This window comes from Dipodomys spectabilis, unplaced genomic scaffold (genome assembly GCF_019054845.1).
Source record: "Dipodomys spectabilis isolate Male_0828 unplaced genomic scaffold, ASM1905484v1 ptg000569l, whole genome shotgun sequence".
NCBI lineage: Eukaryota > Metazoa > Chordata > Mammalia > Rodentia > Heteromyidae > Dipodomys > Dipodomys spectabilis.
In genome coordinates, this window is record NW_024871246.1 from 1,078,015 (window position 1) to 1,098,076 (window position 20,062).

At 40.3% G+C, this 20,062-nt stretch overlaps 1 pseudogene; it reads left to right on the forward strand.

The window, feature by feature from the left end:
• Positions 1-2,335: 2,335 nt before the first annotated feature.
• LOC122100194 lies at positions 2,336-10,825 on the forward strand (annotated as a pseudogene).
• Positions 10,826-20,062: the final 9,237 nt, after the last annotated feature.

The window sequence follows — 20,062 nt, forward strand, 5'->3', positions numbered from 1 at the left end:
CATGGATAGTTGTACATTGTTTCTGTATAATATCTAGGCTGTCTTCATTTACCGAGATTCGATCTTCTGCATGGTCTAACCTACTGTCAAGACTTTCTTCTTTGTTTTTTATTCATTTTCCTTCTAATTGTTTGGTTTTGATTACTTCAAATTCTTTGTTGGAGCTTTGTTTTAGATCTTGAATGGACTTCTTTACTTCCTTAATTTGGTGTTCAGTTCTTATTCTCAAATCACTTAGTTGTTTGGTTATGGTTTCCTTATACTCCCATTCCTTCTGTTGGGTTCCATTCAGCATTCCCTTTGTCGTCTTCCTGAATTCTTTCAACTGTCTGTTTATGGATTCCATGAATGCCTCTATTGAACTTTGTTTATTCTTGTCCCTCCCTTGCAATTCCAGTGTTACTCTTTGATTAGCTTCCTCATTTTCATGCAATTCCTGTAGTTCTCTTTGACTGTTCTCAGCTTGTTCATGCAATTCCTGACATTCTCTTTGTCTGTTTTCAGCCTGCTCATGCAATTCCTATAATTCTATGATGGTTCTCAGCCTGCTCACACAATTCCTTTATTTCTCTTTGAGTGTTCTCAACCTATTCATGCATTTCTGTATCAATCTTTGAGTAGCTTCCTCATGGTCATGAGATTACTGTATTGATCTTTGGTTTGCTTCCTTTCTCTCCCTATCATGTTCACACTGAGTCCTTTGCAGGTTTTCTATCTGTTCTTTCACCATGTTTCCAAGTAATATTTATTGAGCTTTTGGGGAACTCTCCTCTGGAATACTGGTTATCATGAGTGGGAATTGAGATACCAGGACTTTCATTTTTCTTGTGTTTTTCTGGCTTGTTCTGCCCATTTGATATGAAAGTTTTCTGCTAGAATACTTTTTGAAGGCATGCATCAACCAAAGTCCTGCAGTTGCACAGGCAAAAGGACACAGATATAATCAAGTTCAACAGATACAATCTATTCAACATCAAACAACTATGGATTAATGGGCTAACAACAGCAAGGACGAATTTGGCAAACTAGAAATTATTATATTTAGGGACAAATGTGAGGAAAAATAGGATTAGAAGAATGTAGAGAGGTAAAAGGAGAGTGAATTTAACCAAGTTCTAATCTCAAAGACGGAAATGGATTGGACAGAATAGTAGGAGAGAGAAAAAAGGACAAGAAAAAATGGGAAAAACAAATATTTTAGTTTAATAAATGAATCTTAAAAATTATCTAAGTTTAAGGTGATATTGAGAGAAGAAAAAGATACGATGAGAAGAGGGGAGGGATAGAAAGGAGACATGAAAAACTAAAAAATAAAAATTCTCAAAAATTATATAGGCCTAAAGAGATAATACTGCTATTACAGAATTTAAGGCTAAGACGTTTTGCTTTGAGTAATAAAATTCTTGATTAATGTGTATACAATGGGGGTAAGGTCTAATATTTGACAATGGGCATATATCTGAAGATGAGCAGAACAGCAAATAAGTCACACACAAAAACAAGGAAACAGAAGAAAAATGAAAAGAATGAAAAAGAAAAAAAAAGATAAAAGGACCAAAAGGTCAGTAGACATTTAAACAAAGCACACTCACACACACATACACCTAAAATAAAAATTAGGAGGGGAAAAAAAATTAATAGAAAACAATTTTTTTAAAAAACTAAAAATTAAAAAAGGTACCAAAAAGAGTTCTTTTTTTTTGCGGGGGGGGGGGGGGGGGGGGAAGTAGATGTGAAGATCCTGTATCTCCCTGTGTCTGTAACCAGTCTCTTGGTGGAGTCTTTAGTCTGCTTGTGGTGTTTGGTTTGCCTGTTGCTTGATTGGTTTCTTAAGTCAATTTGTGGGAGCAGGCAGAAAAATGATCAGGATTTTGTAATCCTCCTCCCAGTATAGTTCAATGAGAGGGAGATCTGCTTTGAGTTTCACAAAAGAGGGAGATGGCTGTTTCCTCTAATTTGAAGATGCTGTGATGAGGCTATGTTCTGGGTAGAATTGAGGCCTTTCAGCAAATTGCAGCTTTTCCCTGAGGGGTAACTTCTGAGACACTCACAGAGCCCAGCCTAGAGCCTTTCTCAGGGTTTATGTTTACTGAATTTCACTTGATTGTCTAGGCTGCTGTAGGGAGGGGCAGCCTCTGGCTCTGTTTACCCAGTGAAGAAAGTCACTCCCCTCAGGGCAGAGCTTTGTCTGCCTGGGCTGGGTGACTTTTCCCAGAGAGGAGCTGAGCCTGGCAGGTCAGGTCAGGTGCCTGAGACCTCCTAAATGACTCTTTTGTTTTTTTTCCAAGGCCTGAGTTGGAGCTTGCTGCTCAGCTGGGCCTTTTCAATATCAAATATGGAGGTCTCCGGGGGTGAGGATGGTAAGGGTGGCCTTCCCTCCTCTGTTCCCTAAGAAGGAGTGAGTATGTCAGGATTCTACTCACGCTGGAGTCTTGGTTCCTGGGTTGTCTCTGGTCTGTGATAAGCAGGATGAAGTATCTGCTACTTATCAGTTCTTTCTGGTTTTAAGTAGAATCCGGTCACCTGCTGTGTCTGGCACCATTGTCCCAGACTCTGTGTTGTTCTTTTGGCGGCTAGGCTGCTGCCGTTGCCGCCACCACCACAGCTGCAGCTAATGGCAAGTGCTCAGATCTGTCTCCTTGCCTGGATTTTCCCTCTCTGGCCAAACTGTACTGTGATGGCACACTTGGTCATTCTCTGACCTAGGACTCTTCAGTGGAACACTACAACTATTTTCTATGTGAGAGCTTGTTTAGCCTCTAGCTTCTTCTCCTCCATCCTCCTCTAAAGTAATCTGTTGTTGCTTTTTAAAAAACTGGTGACAGTTTCTCATGCCTGTAATCATAACAACTCAGGTGGCTGAGATCTGATAATCGAGGATTAATAACAGCCTGGGTAAGAAGGTCTGTGAGACTATTATCTCATTAACTGGTTACCAAGAAACTGAAAGGGCCCTGTGGGCCAAACTAGTAGAGTGATAGCCTTGAGCACAAGAGAATAGGGATTTCAATCAGGCCCTCAGTTCAAGCTTCTCATATTAAAAATTGTTAAAAACAATTTGCCATCATTTGTAATTTCAGCATCCTCAACTAGTGGTTTATTTAAAGCCAATTTGCATCTCATTTTGCACATATTTGGGTGGGGGAACTAAACTTATATAACATTTAAAAGAAAATAAATGAGCACAAGGGTACAGGTGGCTCACGCCTGTAATCCTACCTTCTCAGGAGGCTGAGAAATGAGGATATTGGTTCAAAGCCATTCTTGGGCAGAAAAGTTCCCATGAGACTGCTATTTCCAATTAACCACTAAAAAACAAGAAATGGCACTATGGTTTAATCTTGTATGGCAGAGTGCTAAACTTGAGCAAAGAAGCTCTGGGACAGCACCCATGCCCTGTATTCAAGCCTATGTCTGAAGGAAAAAATAAAGATTTCAGGGCTGGGAAGGTGGCTAAGTGGTAGAGTGCTTGCCTTGCATGTATGAACCTTTGGGTTCGATTTCTCAGTACAACATAAGCAGAAAAGCCAGAAGTGGCACTGTGGTTCAAGTGGTAAAGTGATATCCTTGAGGTGAAGAGCTGAGGGACAGTGCCCAGACCCAGAGTTCAGGACCCATCATGGACAAAAAACAAACAAACAAAAGAGTTCAAACAAACGATGTGCACAATAGACTATACACTAAAGATGAAAGATTAAATTAATACATTAATAATTAAAATGATGAACATTGTTCCAATTTTGTAGGTGGTGAATGTAGCAGAAAAAGTGATAAGATATAATGATTCATTTCTAACAACTCCTCCATTTTTCAAACTCATTTACTACTTTTAAACTAAAGAGGCACGTAAGTATCACTTTACAGAAAAACAAAACTGTACATGTATTTTAGCCTGAATTCCACATTTTATAATTTGCCTTTTAGTGAACAATCTATCTTTTCATATAAAATACTTGTGATACCTTTAATACTTCACATCTTTCCAGTATTTGGTTATATCAAAATTCCTCCCTTCCTTCTTTTCTTCCATCCATTCCTTCATATTCTTTCCTCCTTTCAACCTTAGCAATTAAACTCAGGGCTTCATGAATTTTAGGTAGGTGCTCTACAAAGTGAGCCATACACCTGCTCTTTTCGCTTTAGTCACTTTTGTTTTTGTTGGTCATGTGGTTTGAACTCTGCACCTCTACACTGTCCCTGCACTCTTCAGCTCAAGGCGAGTGCTCTACTGTTTCAGCCACAGTGCCACTTCTAGTTTTCTAGTGGATTATTGAGATAGGAGTCTCACACACTTTCCTGCCTAGAGTTGCTTTGAACTGGGCTCTTCAGATCTCAGCCTCCTGAGTAGCTAAGATTACATGCATGAGCCACCTGTGCTCAGCGCTGCTGTAGCCATTTTTATTACAGGGTTTTCCGTTTATGACCAGGCCAGCATGGATCAAAATCCCTCGATGACAGGGAGGGTTGTGTGTAGCAAGTCAAACACAGTGGGGAAACAACTTTCTCTGCCCATCACAGGGAGAATTTTGGAGGGTTGCATTAGAAATTTCTAGAAGTGGGTTGTGAGGAGAATTCTGCTTCCAGGAGTCTCTTCCCACTTCCCAGCATTCTAGTCCTGCCACAAAGGGTCTATGGTAGAAGGCTCAGGATGGAGAGGGCAGACTCTCATTTTCCTTGTCACCAATCTGCCCACAGCATCAATTGTTCCATCTTAACTATTTCGAAGGACTTCTACCTTGATGATTTTTATGAGCACAAGAAACTTGACATCCTGAAAAAACTTACACAGTATGACAAGCTCAACATGCCCTCTTCAGACTTGCTGTTCTGCTTACATATTCTTCTGGACCAGCTGGAGCAATGCATGACCCGTGAGACCAAGGAAAAGAGTAAATAGTCCTTGTTTAGATGCCTTAGAGCTTTTGAGTAGGGATGGAACCTAGGTCTCAAGGGATGGGCCTGCTTTGCCAAGAGCCCTTTGTACTACCCAGCTTGGCAAAATGTTCTTTTATGGATGTTCTATGCTGGGTAATGTCTGTTCCCTTTTTAAAAGAACTTGGACATAACCACTCATTAGAAACACCCTACCTTCTCATCAGTGTTCAGCCCAAACTCAAGTTCTACAGCTTCTCCTACTAAATCCTCATAGTTTAGTCACACTTTAACTTTTAGAGTCTACTCTAAGACTCCTGTACCTATTTACATTCTTATGTTTGTGTCACTGCAGAGAACTTCCTGCTGAACTCCAGATAAAGAACCCATCAGTGATGTCGCCTACGGTGACTGATGGAGATTGGAAGCCAAAACTGGACTCCAGAAAGTATGTGAACATAGAGACTTTTTTCAATGTGTAGAAAGGCCCAACTAGGTTTTGAGTCCTGTGGATATCCCACTGGTTCTGAACTCCACATGTGATATAGGTGTACCTGCACATACCACCAAGGAAGAAGATGATCCAGAATGTCTTCCATTGATGTTCACAATTCACCTAGATCACATCCAAACCAGTAAAAAATGTTTTGGTCCTGTAGTGCAGGGTAAATATGTGCTAATGGAAAATGACCCCAGTCTATGTTCAAGAAAACCAATGTTAGGTTCAAAGTCTAGATTCAGTTGAGGAAAGGGAATCTGTCCTCACAGAATATCCAGACCAATCTGTCCTTCTGCTGGGGATCCAATTTCCAATTGAGAAATAAGATCTGTCCCTCCCTAGACTCGGGAAGAAAATACTGCCTTTAATGAGGAAGTAGATCCTTTTGAGGACTCTGAGGCAGAATTTGTGTCTGAAGCCAACTTAGAAGACAATCCAGATTTAGAGATTGCTTCCCCCCTTCTTTAGAAAATCGTTATATTTCTTTTTGGTCCTGATTGTTGTAAAATGATCATTCTAGTTATTTTTCTAACGTTATTAAAATGTCAGTATTTATGTTATATTATATAATTCATGAGCCTTAAATGTGTTTTTTTTTCAACCTACAATGTAAAGCACCATGCACATGTGTTCTGTGTGTGGGAAAACAGAGTGACAGTGGGATGATCAAGAGAGCCTACTGGGTATAAAGGGAATGGTTAAATGCACAGGGAGTTGCAAGGAAGCCAGGCCATGCCTGCATGGGGTGATAAGGTGGCTACAAAAGATCTAGGACATACCAGATCAGATGACCTAGAAAGCTGTTCTGTCAATTGGGACAAATGCTACAATACTTATAGTGGTATGTGGGACTTTCTTCCAACAGTGAGTTCAATTCTATATACATATTCATTGTGCTTTGGGAAATATTGAAGAAAAATTTGGCTCCATTAACATAAAAATTCTACTTAGGGCTGAATATATTTGACAAAATACATAAGAAATATCGACACTGGAAAGTATAAGCCATCATCAATAGAAGAAAGAAGGCTTATATAGATCGACAAACACAAAATCAAGAAGCAATTAAATCAGTTATATGGAAATACATGTTATATTCATTACATTTTATACAGTATATTATATGATATATAAGATCAAAAATGATTTTTCATACTACAAGGGCTTTTAACTTTTTCAATCTTAAGTATTTTTTCACATAATATTAGTGCAAAATATTATTGGGGAAAGTGGTAATATAACTTTGATTATAATTATATGAATATATATTTTTGTGTTTCTAGATATAACACTGATTATAAATAGATGGATAAATATAAACATATATTTGTATATCTGTCTATGAGGTGAATATAATGAAACAGGCTACACGATGTATAAAAAGGCAGTTATGAGTTAGTATATGAGACTCAGGCCTGTAATCCTAGTGATGTGGGAAGCTGGGTTCTGAGTTTTAGTTTCTCTTACCCCCATGCCACTAGATTTTCAGAGAAGACCTGGTCCCTCGAGTGTAGCCAAGCGACACGTATGCAGTAGGATCACACTCTGTGACCCCAGAGGAAAGTCAGTAGAAATCAGGACAAGCCTCTTATGCTATGACAGTCTACTCAGTTCCTGTGACAAGATGGCCATCTGTAGAACATCAGATGGAAAGTTGGCATTCCCTCCCAAAATGTTTTTGACTATCCTGAATTAAACCTTATTTCCCTTCCCAAGCTGCAAACACATAGAAATATGCCAAGGGCTCAAGAGAGATGGACAAAGACTTACAAATACATAAAATTATATACTTTTTTTGGGGTCCGGTTGTCAGCTTGAACTCTGGGCCTGGGTGCTATCCATCAGCTCTTCAGCTCAAGGCTAGCGCTCTACCACTTGAGCCACAGGGCCACTTCCAGCTTATTTTCTTTTTGCTTATGTGGTTCTGAGGAATCGAACTCAGAGCCTCATGCATGCAAGGCAAGCACTCTACCACTAAGCCACCTTCCTAGCCCCAAAATTATATACTTTGTTTCAGTAATTCAATGACAAATCATCAAAGGCATATCTTGAATTTTCTTTTTTTAATGGAAATGGGAATATACACTGAGTGCATTAGGGAGTAGGTGATAGTTAGGATGGTGAGTTGTGGAATGGACTCCTGGGCATGGGAGACACTTGCCTTGGAGAACTTGTGTGGAGATGCGTCTCTGCACACAGTTTCACAAAACAATGCCCATAACTTGTATGATGTCATAGCCATCTTTCCATAGCAGCAAATAGGTGTCAGGCACTGATCTTGCTCTGAGGTGGACTCAGCAACACAGAAAGGCACAAAGAATGAGAGGGAATGACTGCTAGCCACCAGACATCAGCTTCAAGTGCTGTCTTGACCAGAAGCTAAGATAAATTGAGTTGGAGAAGGCTGATCCCTATGCAAGGCTCCTGAGCACTAAGGACCAGGCACTATTATAGGTGTTGGAGAAACAAGTGAATGTGGCTCTCTCCTCATCAATTTCATGCTGAAAAGAAAACCAGAAATCATAATGATAATTTTTATAAATCAGAGACATGACATTGGTAGTTTTGTGGCAACAACTTCACAGCGGTTATGTGAGGAGATATTCCTGAGGAGGAGATAGTTAACCTGAGAGCCATCATCCATGCAATTAACTAGAAGCAGGTACTCCAGGCAGTAAGAGCAGCAAGTACATCCCTCATTGATGGGAAAGGATGTAACTTGCTTCAGAAAAGGAAAACATCACTGATGTGCTTGCTTGTGAAGTAAGAATAAAAAGGTACAATGAAGAAAAGAAGATCAGACCTGAATATCTGAATAAATTATATAGATATTGGATGCTGCGAGTTACAAGAAGAAAAATTCTGATGTTATTCTAAATCTGACATAACCCACTGGAACCAAAATGCTCACATAGTACCTAGACACATCTGATTCACCTAGAGAACACTTTTAAAATGTGATTCTAGCCAGGTTCTGGTGGCTCACAACTGGAATGCGAGCTACTCGGGAGGCTGATACCTGAGGATCACGTTTGAAGCAAGCCCAAAGAGAAAATTTGGAAAGACTCATCTCCAATTAACCACCAAAATTATGGACTTGAAGTTGTGGTTCAACTGGTAGAGCACTAGCCTTGAGAAAAAATTAAAGGACAGCACCCATGCTCTAGGTTCAAATCCCTGGACTTCACAAAACAAAAAGTCAACAAATAAAATTTGGTGCTCAGTTGATCATCACTTAGCATTCTACTTCAATGTATTTAGTATGAGCCTAGGAAGTTACATCTTTAGCAAATGCTCTCCCCTCATATTCTGCTTCATTACCAGTATTCAAACCCCTGGCATTACCAAAGTCTCCTCCCAGTTAGCATAGCAGTCTACCACTGGGAATTAATAGATATATTTTTATTAATCATAATCTATCCACACACATCAAATGAGTAGTAGCCACATTCCACTATTCTGAATGTTTTTTCTCCCCCTTTGAGTTAATAAACCTTACCATTAAAAACTATAGAATACTTATTAAATTAAGTCAACAGTCATCATTCTTCCACCCAATCTTGTAACCTAATTTATGTGCTGTTTTTTTTTCTTTGATGTTGGTGCCCTGTATCTTGTATGTACATTTCTCTAGCTTTGGGAGGTGAAGGGAAAAAACCAAATGCTTAACTAGGGATACAGTTTGACCCATTTTAACAATGAGATCAAGACACTATGTTCAAAAACGAACTTTACAATTTAGGCAGGGAGTGGGAAGGAGGGATGGAAAGGAGTAGTTGTGGAGGTGGAAGGGTAGGGATGGTAGGGGAAAAACAAAGGAGGAAGTATCAATGCTTGAGAGGAAATGAACTCATTACCTACCTTATGTAACTGCAATCCCTTTGTACATTATTTTTACAAAAAAAACGTATTAAAAAAGATGAAAAGACCCAGAAATAAAACTACATACTTACAATCATCTGATATTCGACAAAAGAGTGAAAGATGTAATGTGGAAAAAACATAGCCTTGCCGGGTGACTGTGGCTCATGCCTTTAATCTAGCTAATCAGAAGGCTGAGATCTGAGAATGGTTGTTGAAAGCCAGCAGGGCCAGGGAAGTTGATGAGACTCTTAGCTCCAATAAACCACAAGAAAATGGGAAGTGGAACTGTGGTTCAAGTACTAGCCTGGAGATGAAATGCTGAGGGGTAGCTCCGAGGCCGAGAGTTCAAGCCCCACGACCGACACACACAGACACAGACACAGACACAGACACAGACACACACACACACATACACACACACACACACACACACACACACACACACACACACACACACCACATACACAGACATCATAGCCTCTTCAACTATTGGTGTTGGGAAAACTGGACATCAATAGGCAGAAAACTGGAAGTGGATCTCTGCTTGCACTAACATCAACTCAAAATGGATTAACTACATTAAAATCAGCCAAACTACTATAAGACAGAAAAAGGATGACATTAGAACTTATAGGTACTGAGGTGGAAGCTGGACAGCTGCACGCCGAGCACCGGTAGTTGTGTTCCAGATCCTGCAATCTCACACTGCGTGCCTTGACCCAGTAACTGCTTACTCCAGTTGGCCCCTGCAATGGGCGCCATGCTTCCGGCGGCGCCCGACGCTCAGGGCAGCTCTACTCACCGCCCTGGCCCTGCTCCTCAGGCCACCGGTGACGAGGTTCCCATCTTGCAATGCGAGCACTGTGATGGGATCGCTCAGAGCGAGCCTCTGACTGCAGTGCCTGCGTGTGCCGAGCTGGTGCGCGAGCCAGGCTGTGGCAGCTGCCTGACATGTGCTCTGCGGGAGGGCCAGCCGTGAGGTGTCTACACAGAACTCTGCAGCTAGGGGCTCAGCTGCCAGCTGCCACCAACCGAGCCACGCCCACTGCAGGCGCTGCTGGATGGCCGCCTGTTCTGCGCCAATGCCAGCGTCCTGGCCGGCTGAGTGCCTACCTGCTGCTGGCGCCCTCTGCCTCAGGAAATGCTAGTGAGTCAGAGGAGGACCTAAGCACGGGGAGCTTGGAGAGCCATGCCCCTCCCAGCACACATAGGGTGCCTGACTCCAAGTTCCATTCCATTCACGCGAAGCTGAACACCATCACGAAAGGTCACGCAAAGGACAGCCAGCAATACAAAGTCGACTATGAGTCCCAGAGCACGGACACCCAGACCTTCTCCTCGGAGTCCAAACTGGAGATAGAATATGGTCCCTTCCTTAGAGAGATGCAAGACACCCTGAATCACCTGAAGTTCCCCAATGTGCTGAGTCCCAGGGGTGTGCACATCCCCAACTGCGACAAGAAAGGATTTTATAAGAAGAAGCAGTGTCGCCCCTCCAAAGGCAGAAAGCGGGGCATCTGTTGGTGCGTGGACAAGTATGGTCAGCCCCTCCCAGGCTTCAACAGCAAGGGCAGGGACGACTTGCACTGACTCGGCATGCATAGCCAGTAAACCCCACTGCATCAGTAAAATTGGAGCTCCAATACGCCTTACTTTACACAAAAGACTGCCACGGACAGAACAGTACATGCCTACAGCCTCCACTTACATTACTTTTTGTGATGACCTGGTTTTTTGTGTGTTTTTTAAAGAAAACCAAAGTTTAGACAGAGATTTTAGAAATGTCTATTGTTCCTTTAAATGGTAAACTTGAGCATCTTTCCACTTTTCAGTAGTCAGAAAAGAAAATTAATTTCTCTGTTGCTTTCTGTAAAAATAACTGATACTCCTGCCCAAAGCAGCGGACTTGATCCCCTTCTAGAAACCTCTCAACATCTGCCCATTGGAACAGCTGACCTTCTGCCTCCCTAACTTCAGTGGTTATTGTAGAAGACACCTCCTCGTTGCCCTCCGCACTGCTCAGGCCTCATGGAGAACAGGAAGGTCAGAAACTCAAATCACCTAGACATCTCTACCATACACGAGACCCCTGGGCCTCCTGATACTATCTTTGATTCCAAGCCATGGACCCCTGGGCCGCAAAGCTTCTTCATTATCTGCAAGTGACTTGATCTGCTTGGAAAATACTGGAGAGATTGAGGTGGAATATAACTGACCAAGAAAGTTCTATAAAACTGACCCAAAAAAGTTCTAGCACATTCTGGGAAACTTGTAAATGCAGATCTTCCTGACCTCCCTCCATTAGGCAGCTTTTTAAGGATGGAGCCCAGTGGAAGGCCCAGGGTGGCCTTGGCTGTGGTCCAGCAGGGCATGGGGGAGGCTGGGAGTGTACCCCACACCTCACAGGCCTCACCAGTAATGGAGTAATCGCTCTGGAGACAACAACAACAACAACAAAATGTTTTCTAATTTAACTCCTAGTTTGGGGTTGAGGATAATAAACTGTTTAAAGGCAAAAGTTTATTTTCACCCCTCATCTTTATTCTTGACCTAACAAAACAATGGTGTTTAATGTTATCTAAACAGGAAAGATGAACAGCTTGTTGAGAGAGCCTCATAGGGCACTGGGAACATGTAGAGAATACCTTGTGTTTGTTGAACTTGAAGTCCAACTCATACTTTATAATTCACACATATATGCAGAGAGAGAGAGATATGTTCTCAATGGTTAACATTGTATACAGCATAGCCCAACTATAATAGGATTCATACTAGATAATCCTAGATAATTACTAGAAGGTATAACTATGGCTGTGATCAGGAGAGGACACTCAGTCCAGGCTGGGCTTTTCTCTCCCCAAGGCCAAACCCATGGCAGTGTTGGGTGTGTGGCGATTGTCCTGCCCTACACAGCAGAGAGCTCTCCTTAACAACAAAAAGAGGTCTCAAGACAGTCTGCCTACCTATTACGAGCTTTCCTTTATTTTTTAAATTTTTTTGGGGGGAAAGTATTTTTGAAAAATTTTGTCTTGCGATGTATTTATAAAAGTAAATAAAGTTTTACCATCAAAATAATAATTAAAAAAATACTTATAGGTACTGGCAGGAACTTCCTGAATAGAATCCCAGGGGCATAACAGATAGGAAAGAAACCAAAAAAATGGGACTACATCAAAGGAAAAAACCTACACAGGCTAGAGACATAGCCACTAAACTAAAAAGACAGCCAACAAATTGGGAAAAGATATTTACCTGCAATACATCAGACAAAGGGCTAATTTTCAATGTATACATGGATCTCAAGAAACTACCCCTCCCAAAACTAATAAACGAATCACCAAATGGGCAGAGGAGCTAAGGAGAGACTTCTCATAAGAAGAGGTAAGAATGGCAAAGAAACATATCAGGAAAGGTTCATCATCCCTGGCCATAAAGAAAATATAAATCAAAGTAATTCTGAGATACCATCTTATCCAAATATCTTGAATTAGACAACAAATGTTGGTGGGGAAGTGGAGAAATTAGAAAATGGCAAGGACATTTGCACAACCATGTTCCTTGCTGCTCAATTCACAGTGACAAGAAATGTACACAACCCAGATGCCCAACAATAAATGAATGGAACCAATAATTATGCCATCTATATACAATGAAATTTTACAGAGCCATTAGAAAGGATAAAATAATGTCATTTGCAGGGAAATGGATGACTCTAGAATAAATCATGTTAAGAAAGTTTAGCCAACATCAAATTGACAAATGGTACCTGTTCCCCTGATATATGGAAGAGAGGTTTAAAACACCATGGGATATGATATACTGTACAGGATTCTAGACATCATTTACAGTAAGAACAGAAGAGGAAGCATTTGGCAAAAATCACAAAGTTATAATACCCAAGCACCTTTTCTACATAATACTATATATATATTGAATTGCAATGATAAGGAAACAAAGGAACTTTTCTTAATTTGTCTTTTCATTTTCTAATGAGTCTGTATTCTTCACCTAATATACAGGGAAGATGGGGGAAGGGCACAGAATTAGTGGGAAGTGGGTGAAAAAATGCAGCAGCAGAGCCCTCTGGCTCTGCTGGACATTGTTGAAAGTGAACCATGCAAGTCGAGGGTCAAGATGGGAGGGAGGGTATGGAAGAGAATGTGGGAACAGATGAGATTATGTAAAAGGAAGGAAATGTACTAGTTACCTGACATACAGAAAGGTAACCCAGCTCTATATAGCCGCTAAAACATTTTTTTTTTTGAAGAAGAAGAGTGTTCCCAAATGAGAACATATGAGAATAAGAAAATACAGAGCAGATAATTCTTTTTTATGTCCTTGGTACCTGATAGTTTCATTCAATAGCTATTGTCCTACCAACTGAGTCATACCTCTAAACCCAAAAGTCCTTACAATATTCAAATTTTTCATTGATTTCTTCATATTTTCTATTTACTTTTTCGTGTGTGTGTGTGTGTGTGTGTGTGTGTGTGTAAGAAATGGAGTGTGATCACAGGATCTAGGTGCTATCCCTGAGCTTCTTTTTTGCTCAAGAGTACACTCTACCACTTGAGACAAAGCTTCACTTCTGGATTTTCTTGAACAGTTTATGGGAGATAAAAGATTCACAGGGACGTTTTTGCACCACTAGATTCAAATCATCATCTTCAGGTCTCAGCCGCTGGAGTAGGTAGTATTATAGGTATGAGTCAAGGCTTCTGGCTTATGAATTGTTGTCCCTTTTTTAAAAAGATGGTGCCAGTGGCTCATGCCTGTAATCATAGCACCACAGGAAGCTGAGATCTGATAATTGAGGTTTAAAGACAACCTGGGTAAGAAAGTCTATGAGACTATTATCTCATAAACTGGTTAGCAAGAAACCAGAAGGGGCACTGGCTCAAACTGGTAGAGTGATAGCCTTGAGCACAAAAAAACAAGGACTGCCCCCAGGCCCTGAGTTCAAGCCCCACATATAAAAATATGTAAAAAAAAATGCAATCACTTGTAATCTCAACATCTTCAATTGGTGGTGTATTTAAAGTTAATTTGCATCTCACTTCGTATGTATTTGAGGGGGAACTAAACATATAACATTTTTTTTTAAAAAATGAGCAGCTGTGTTCAGGTGGCTCATGCCTGTAATCCTACCTTTTCAGGAGGCTGAGAAATGAATATGGTGGTTTAAAGACAACCTGGGCAGAAAAGTTCCCATGAGACTGCTATTTCCAATTAACCACTAAGTGGTTTAAACTGGTATGGTAGAGTACTAGCATTGAGCAAAGGAGTTCTGGGACAATATCCATGCCTTGTGTTCAAGTCCCATGTCTGAAGGACAAATAGAAATCAGGTCTGGGAAGTTGGCTCAGTGCTAGAGTGTTTGCCTTGCATGTGGAAACTTTGGGTTCAATTCCTCTGTACCACATAAGCAGAAAAATCCATAAGTGGCACTGTTGCTCAAGTGGTAGAGTGCAAGCCTTGAGGTGAAGAGCTACGGGACAGTGTCCAGGCCAGAGTTTAAGATCCATGATGGATAAAAATCAAACAAACAAAAATAATTCAAACATTTAAATGATGATGTGCACAATAGACTATACACTAAAGATGAAAGATTAAATTAATGAATTAATAATTAAAGTGACCAACATTGTTTTGATTTTGTAAGTGGTGAATATAGCAGAAAAAGTGATAAGAAATAATGATTCATTTCTAACCACTCATATTGTTTTAAACTCATTTACTACTTTTAAACTAAAGGGGCACATAAGTATCATTTTACAAAAAAAAACAAAAATTTGTACATGTATTTCAGCCTGAATTCCACATTTTATAATTTTCCTTTTAGTAAATAATCAGTATCTTTTCATATAAAATACCTGTAATCCCTTTATTTAATACTTATCATTCTAGTATTTGATTATATCATAATTCCTCCCTTACTTCTTTTCTTCACATCCTTTCCTCCTTTCTATACTAGCAGTTAAATTAAGGGCTTCATGCACTTAAGGTAGGTCCTCTAAAAGGTGAGCCACATGCCTGCTCTTTTTGCTTTAGTCACTTTTTTTTTTTTTTTGGTCATGTGGCTTGAACTCTGGGCCTGGAGACTGTCCTTGCACTCTTCAGCTCAAGGCAAGTGCTCTACTGTTTGAGCCACAGTGCCACTTCTGATTTTCTGGTGGTTTAATGGAAATAATAGTCTCACAGATTTTCCTGCCTAGACTGGCTTTGAACTGTGATCTTCAGATCTCACGTCCTGAGCAGCTAAGATTACAGGCATGAGCCCCCGGCACCCAGCTCTGCTTTATACTTATTTTTTTTGGGGGGGGCTGAACTCTGGGCCTGGCCACTGTCCCTCAGCTCTTCAGCTCAAGGCTAGCACTCTACCACTTGAGCCACAGTTCCACTTCCGGCTTTTTTTAATTCTGCTTATGTGGTGCTGAGGAATGGAACACAGGGCCTCATGCATGCAAGGCAAGCGCTCTACCACTGAGCCACCTTCCCAGCCCTGCTTTATCCATTTTTATGGCAGGGTTTTCTGTTTATGACCAGGCCAGCATGGTCTACAATCCTTCTTTCTACCTTTTCTGAGTAGATGAAATATAAAGCACAATGCATTGTGTTCAGATATTGATTGAGATCCAATATTGTGAATGTTTCCCTGGGCTAGCCTCAAATCATAATCCTCTCTGTATCAGTCAAGACTTAATAGCTGGCATTACAACTATGAGCTACCATGTGTGGCTCAAATTTCTGACAACTAGAACATATGAACAAAGTTTTAATAATTTTAAATGTTGAATTTGAGGAAAATGAGTGCTTTTATTTGCCTAGTTTCAAATTTCACCAAAAAACACAAATATTAACTTTTGATTTCCTACATTAAATAAGCAGATAAACTTTAAAAAGCAATTAACTATTTAAAGAAAATAGCTAGGACTGGAAAGGTGGCTCAGTGGTAGAGCGCTTGCCTTGCATGCCTGAGGCCCTGGGTTCAATTCCTCAGCACCACATAAGCAAAAAGAAAAAAGCCAGAAGTGGCACTGTGGCTCAAGTGGCAGAGGGCTAGCCTTGAGCTGAAGGACTGAGGGACAGCGCCCAGGCCCAGAGTTCAGGCCTTACTATTGGACACCCCCCCCCCCAAAAAAAAAAGCTAAATAGTAATCATCCTTACCACTGTAACTTTGGACTTAACACCTTGTCAAACATTGTTTACATCATAGTTGGTTTTTATGGGCAGTATATTCCATAAACAGATCATGCCACCCCCAATGTCGATGGTCAAACAGCCTATATGCACAGGAGTGAAAGCCAGGCTGTAGGCCATCACACGATCCATGCTCTTATATCTGACTTGCTTTGGAAACAGGATTATTCTTCTATTCTACTTTCTACAAAGTTGCATGATTAGCAAGCATGATTTAGAATGAGAATGGCCTCATACTCCATGTTCCACGTAGGAGTCTTGCTTTCTGTATATCACTCCCATAAATCTACATACTGGACTTGGCTTTATTGTTTCAATGTTGTCTTATTTTTAGTCTTCTATATTGTATTGAACCCTTATACTTAAACTCAGAACTTCTTTCTTCTATTATTGCTATTGTTTCCCTTACTGTTAGCACATGTAAACTTGGGAAATAATGAACAGCACGTACACTCACAAAACGAATGTTCTGAGCACCTTATTCCCATTTAAAATTTGCCTTAATTTACAGAGAACTTACAAAGTTTGAACTCAATGTACTCATGTATATTGTATTTATAAGCAATATAAATTTCATATTTTCTCTTTAATAAGTTGTCTCTGAAACACGTGTTACCTCAGGTCCAAAGGTGTCCTAGTGTTATTTCAGTGAAGCCCGAAAACATTCATTATACCTCAAGCAGCACCATCGATTGTTACTGGAAGTAACTGTTACTGGATGAGGAAACTGACCCCAGGAGAGCAGTGGAACATAGAGGAATAACAAAGTTCAAATTACCTTGTGCTTTCCTTTTTGCTGTACAAGAAAAGTATCCCAAGCCTTGAAGGAAACTCTATCCCTGGCTTTTCCGAGTGTGTTCTTTACTCATATAAAATTTTTCTGTAAACTTCTAGTTTTGAGAGTATTACAAAAGGAAATAATGTACCATTTGAAGGCCAGCATAGAACAAAATGAAATAACATTGTTTTAAAAGTGTTCTCCTGCAAAGGAACAAAGACATGAATGTTTTAAAGTGTCTTATGGATGGATATTTCACCCCTGAGATGATTCTCTTGATGCAGGAGTCAGTTACCAATTCCTTTGGTCTGGTCCTGAGTTCTTCAGAGCATTAAGGATTCCAAAAAAGCAGGATCCAGTCAATATGATCAGCAAAAGAAGCCTCTTCTCTGATCAGTACAACTTTAAGGAGGGTCCCAAAGAAATATCTGGGCTTTTTGTTTGCTTGTTTGTTTAGCTTGTGCTGGTTCTGGGTCTTGAACCCAGAGGCTGGATCCTGTCCCTGAGCAGTTGTCTTTCCTGCCCACCTGCCCCCAAAGCTAGTACTCTACTGCTTGAGCCAAAACTCCACTTCTGGTTTTTTGGTGTTCAATTTGTGATAAGAGTTTGACACACTCTCCTGCCTGGTTTGGTTTGAATTAAGATAGTAAGAAAGCTAAGTGACATCAACTGTGTGGACTTCTCTTTTGAAACAAAAAATATTAGATGAAGTTTATTGTAAAGCTAATATTTGACAATTTATAAAGGAAGAGAATATGTCTAGCAAAGAAGCCATAATTTAAATAACTCAGCAAAAGGAGGTGCACTGAATCATTTTGAAATTATTTTTTCTGCTTGGGAAGATTATTGATCTTGTCTTTCCTTTTGGGGAAACTTAAGGTAATATTTGCACTTTTTTTTGGTTGTGGGACTTGAACTCTGATCCTGGGCGCACTCCCTCAGCTCTTCAGCTCAAGTTGAGAGCTCTACCGCTTAAGCTATATCACCACTTCTGGGTTTCTGGCAGTTAATTGAAGATAAGGGTCTCATGGACATTCCTGACCATGCTGGCTTTCAACCACAATCCTCTGGTCTCCTGAATAGCTAGGATTCCAGGCGTGATCCACCAGCACCCAACACATATTTGCGTTTATGTGCACTGAATGACACTATATAATGGAACACAATATATATATGGACACAATATATATTGGACAATATATAATGGACACAAATAATGGAAAGTTGAATCGAATGATGGCATTGCAGCTTTTCAGGAAATTTGAGGTAACAATAAATATGTCCTCCTTTCCATGTTGTTTCATTAATCATTAACGACTCATGAGCTATGGGACCCTTACATTAGCATTCTCTGCCATCTGTGTAGGTGTATTTAGTATCAGGAAATGTTTATAGAGAAATATAGAAAGACAATTTTTAGAAAGCAAAGAAGATAAGGTATGAAAGAACAGCACAGAAGGAGATACATCTTTTACACAGAAATTAAGAAGTAGCCTAAGAGATTTAGAATGCTAATGGTAATGAGAAATAAGACTAGTTGATAACTATTTGTTCAATAACCAAAAACGGTTCTCTAAAACAAATTCTGGTATATCTTAGTTACTGTCATTTATTCATTAACTCTGGAATTATACCTTCTCTTCTGTCACAACTGTTAATTTGTCTCTGCTGTTTTGGTGCCATAAATGACCAAAAATATTTCCAAATCTCATTTAGACTTCCCTTCTCATTGTGATTAGCAGTGACCATTCACAAACCTGGAATCTTTGAATTTCGAGAATTAATCTTCACCTGACATCTAAGCACGTTCAAGCCATTAATTGCTGTGACCTAATGAACAAAACTTTTTTTTTTTCAACACAATATACTAATATAAGTAACGTACATGAATTAGGGAATACTACTGTCAGGTGTCAGTATGGCAGGAGCAATTATATATTCCAAGTATGGGTTCCTTATTTTGTATTTACTAACTAATTTTTTTTTCCTAGTCAAGGGGCTTAAACTCAGCGCTAGGGAATAATTCCTGAATTTATTTATTATTTTTGCTCAATTCAATCACTCTACCACTTGAGGCACAGCACCACTTCCAGTGTTTTTCTGTTTAAGTGGTACTGAGGAATTGAACTCAGGGTTTCATGCATGCTAGGCAATCACCGTATCATGAAGCCACATTCCCAGAGCCCTAAATGACTTTCTTAAGTTGATATTATATTTTTATTCCATAACTATGTACCATAATATTGGCCTGGTGCTAGAAAATGATGTAGAATAGAATACAATAAAATAAATCCAGTAAGGCTAGATGGACAATGAATAACCCTCACAGTGTAGCAAGGGCACAGAGGGCTTACCTCATGGAGATGTATCAACACGATGAGTGAGACCACTCCAGACCCCCAGCCCACCTCCAGAACCAGAATGAGTAGGCCATCTTGTGTTCCAGCCACCTGGGGACATTGGGCCACCTCCTACAGCACCCATTCTACCAGTTCCAGTCCCAGAGAGAGAGAGAGAGAGAGAGAGAGAGAGAGAGAGAGAAAGAGAGAGAGAGAGAGAGAGAGAGAGAGAGAGAGAGAGAGAGAGAGAGAGAGAGAACCAGAATTACAGTTAAATCCGGTGCCAGTGGCTTAGAACTCTAAGCCTAACTAAACAGGAGGCTGAGATATGAGGATCATGGTTCATAGACAGCCCAGGCAGGAACATCTGTGAGAATCTTATCTCCAAAGAACCACCAGAAAAGTGGAAGGGGCACTGTGGGCTCAAGTGATAGAGTGCTAGCCTTGAGCTGAGGAGCTCAAGAACAGTTCCCAATCCTAGAGTTCAAGACCCACGACTGAAAAGAAGT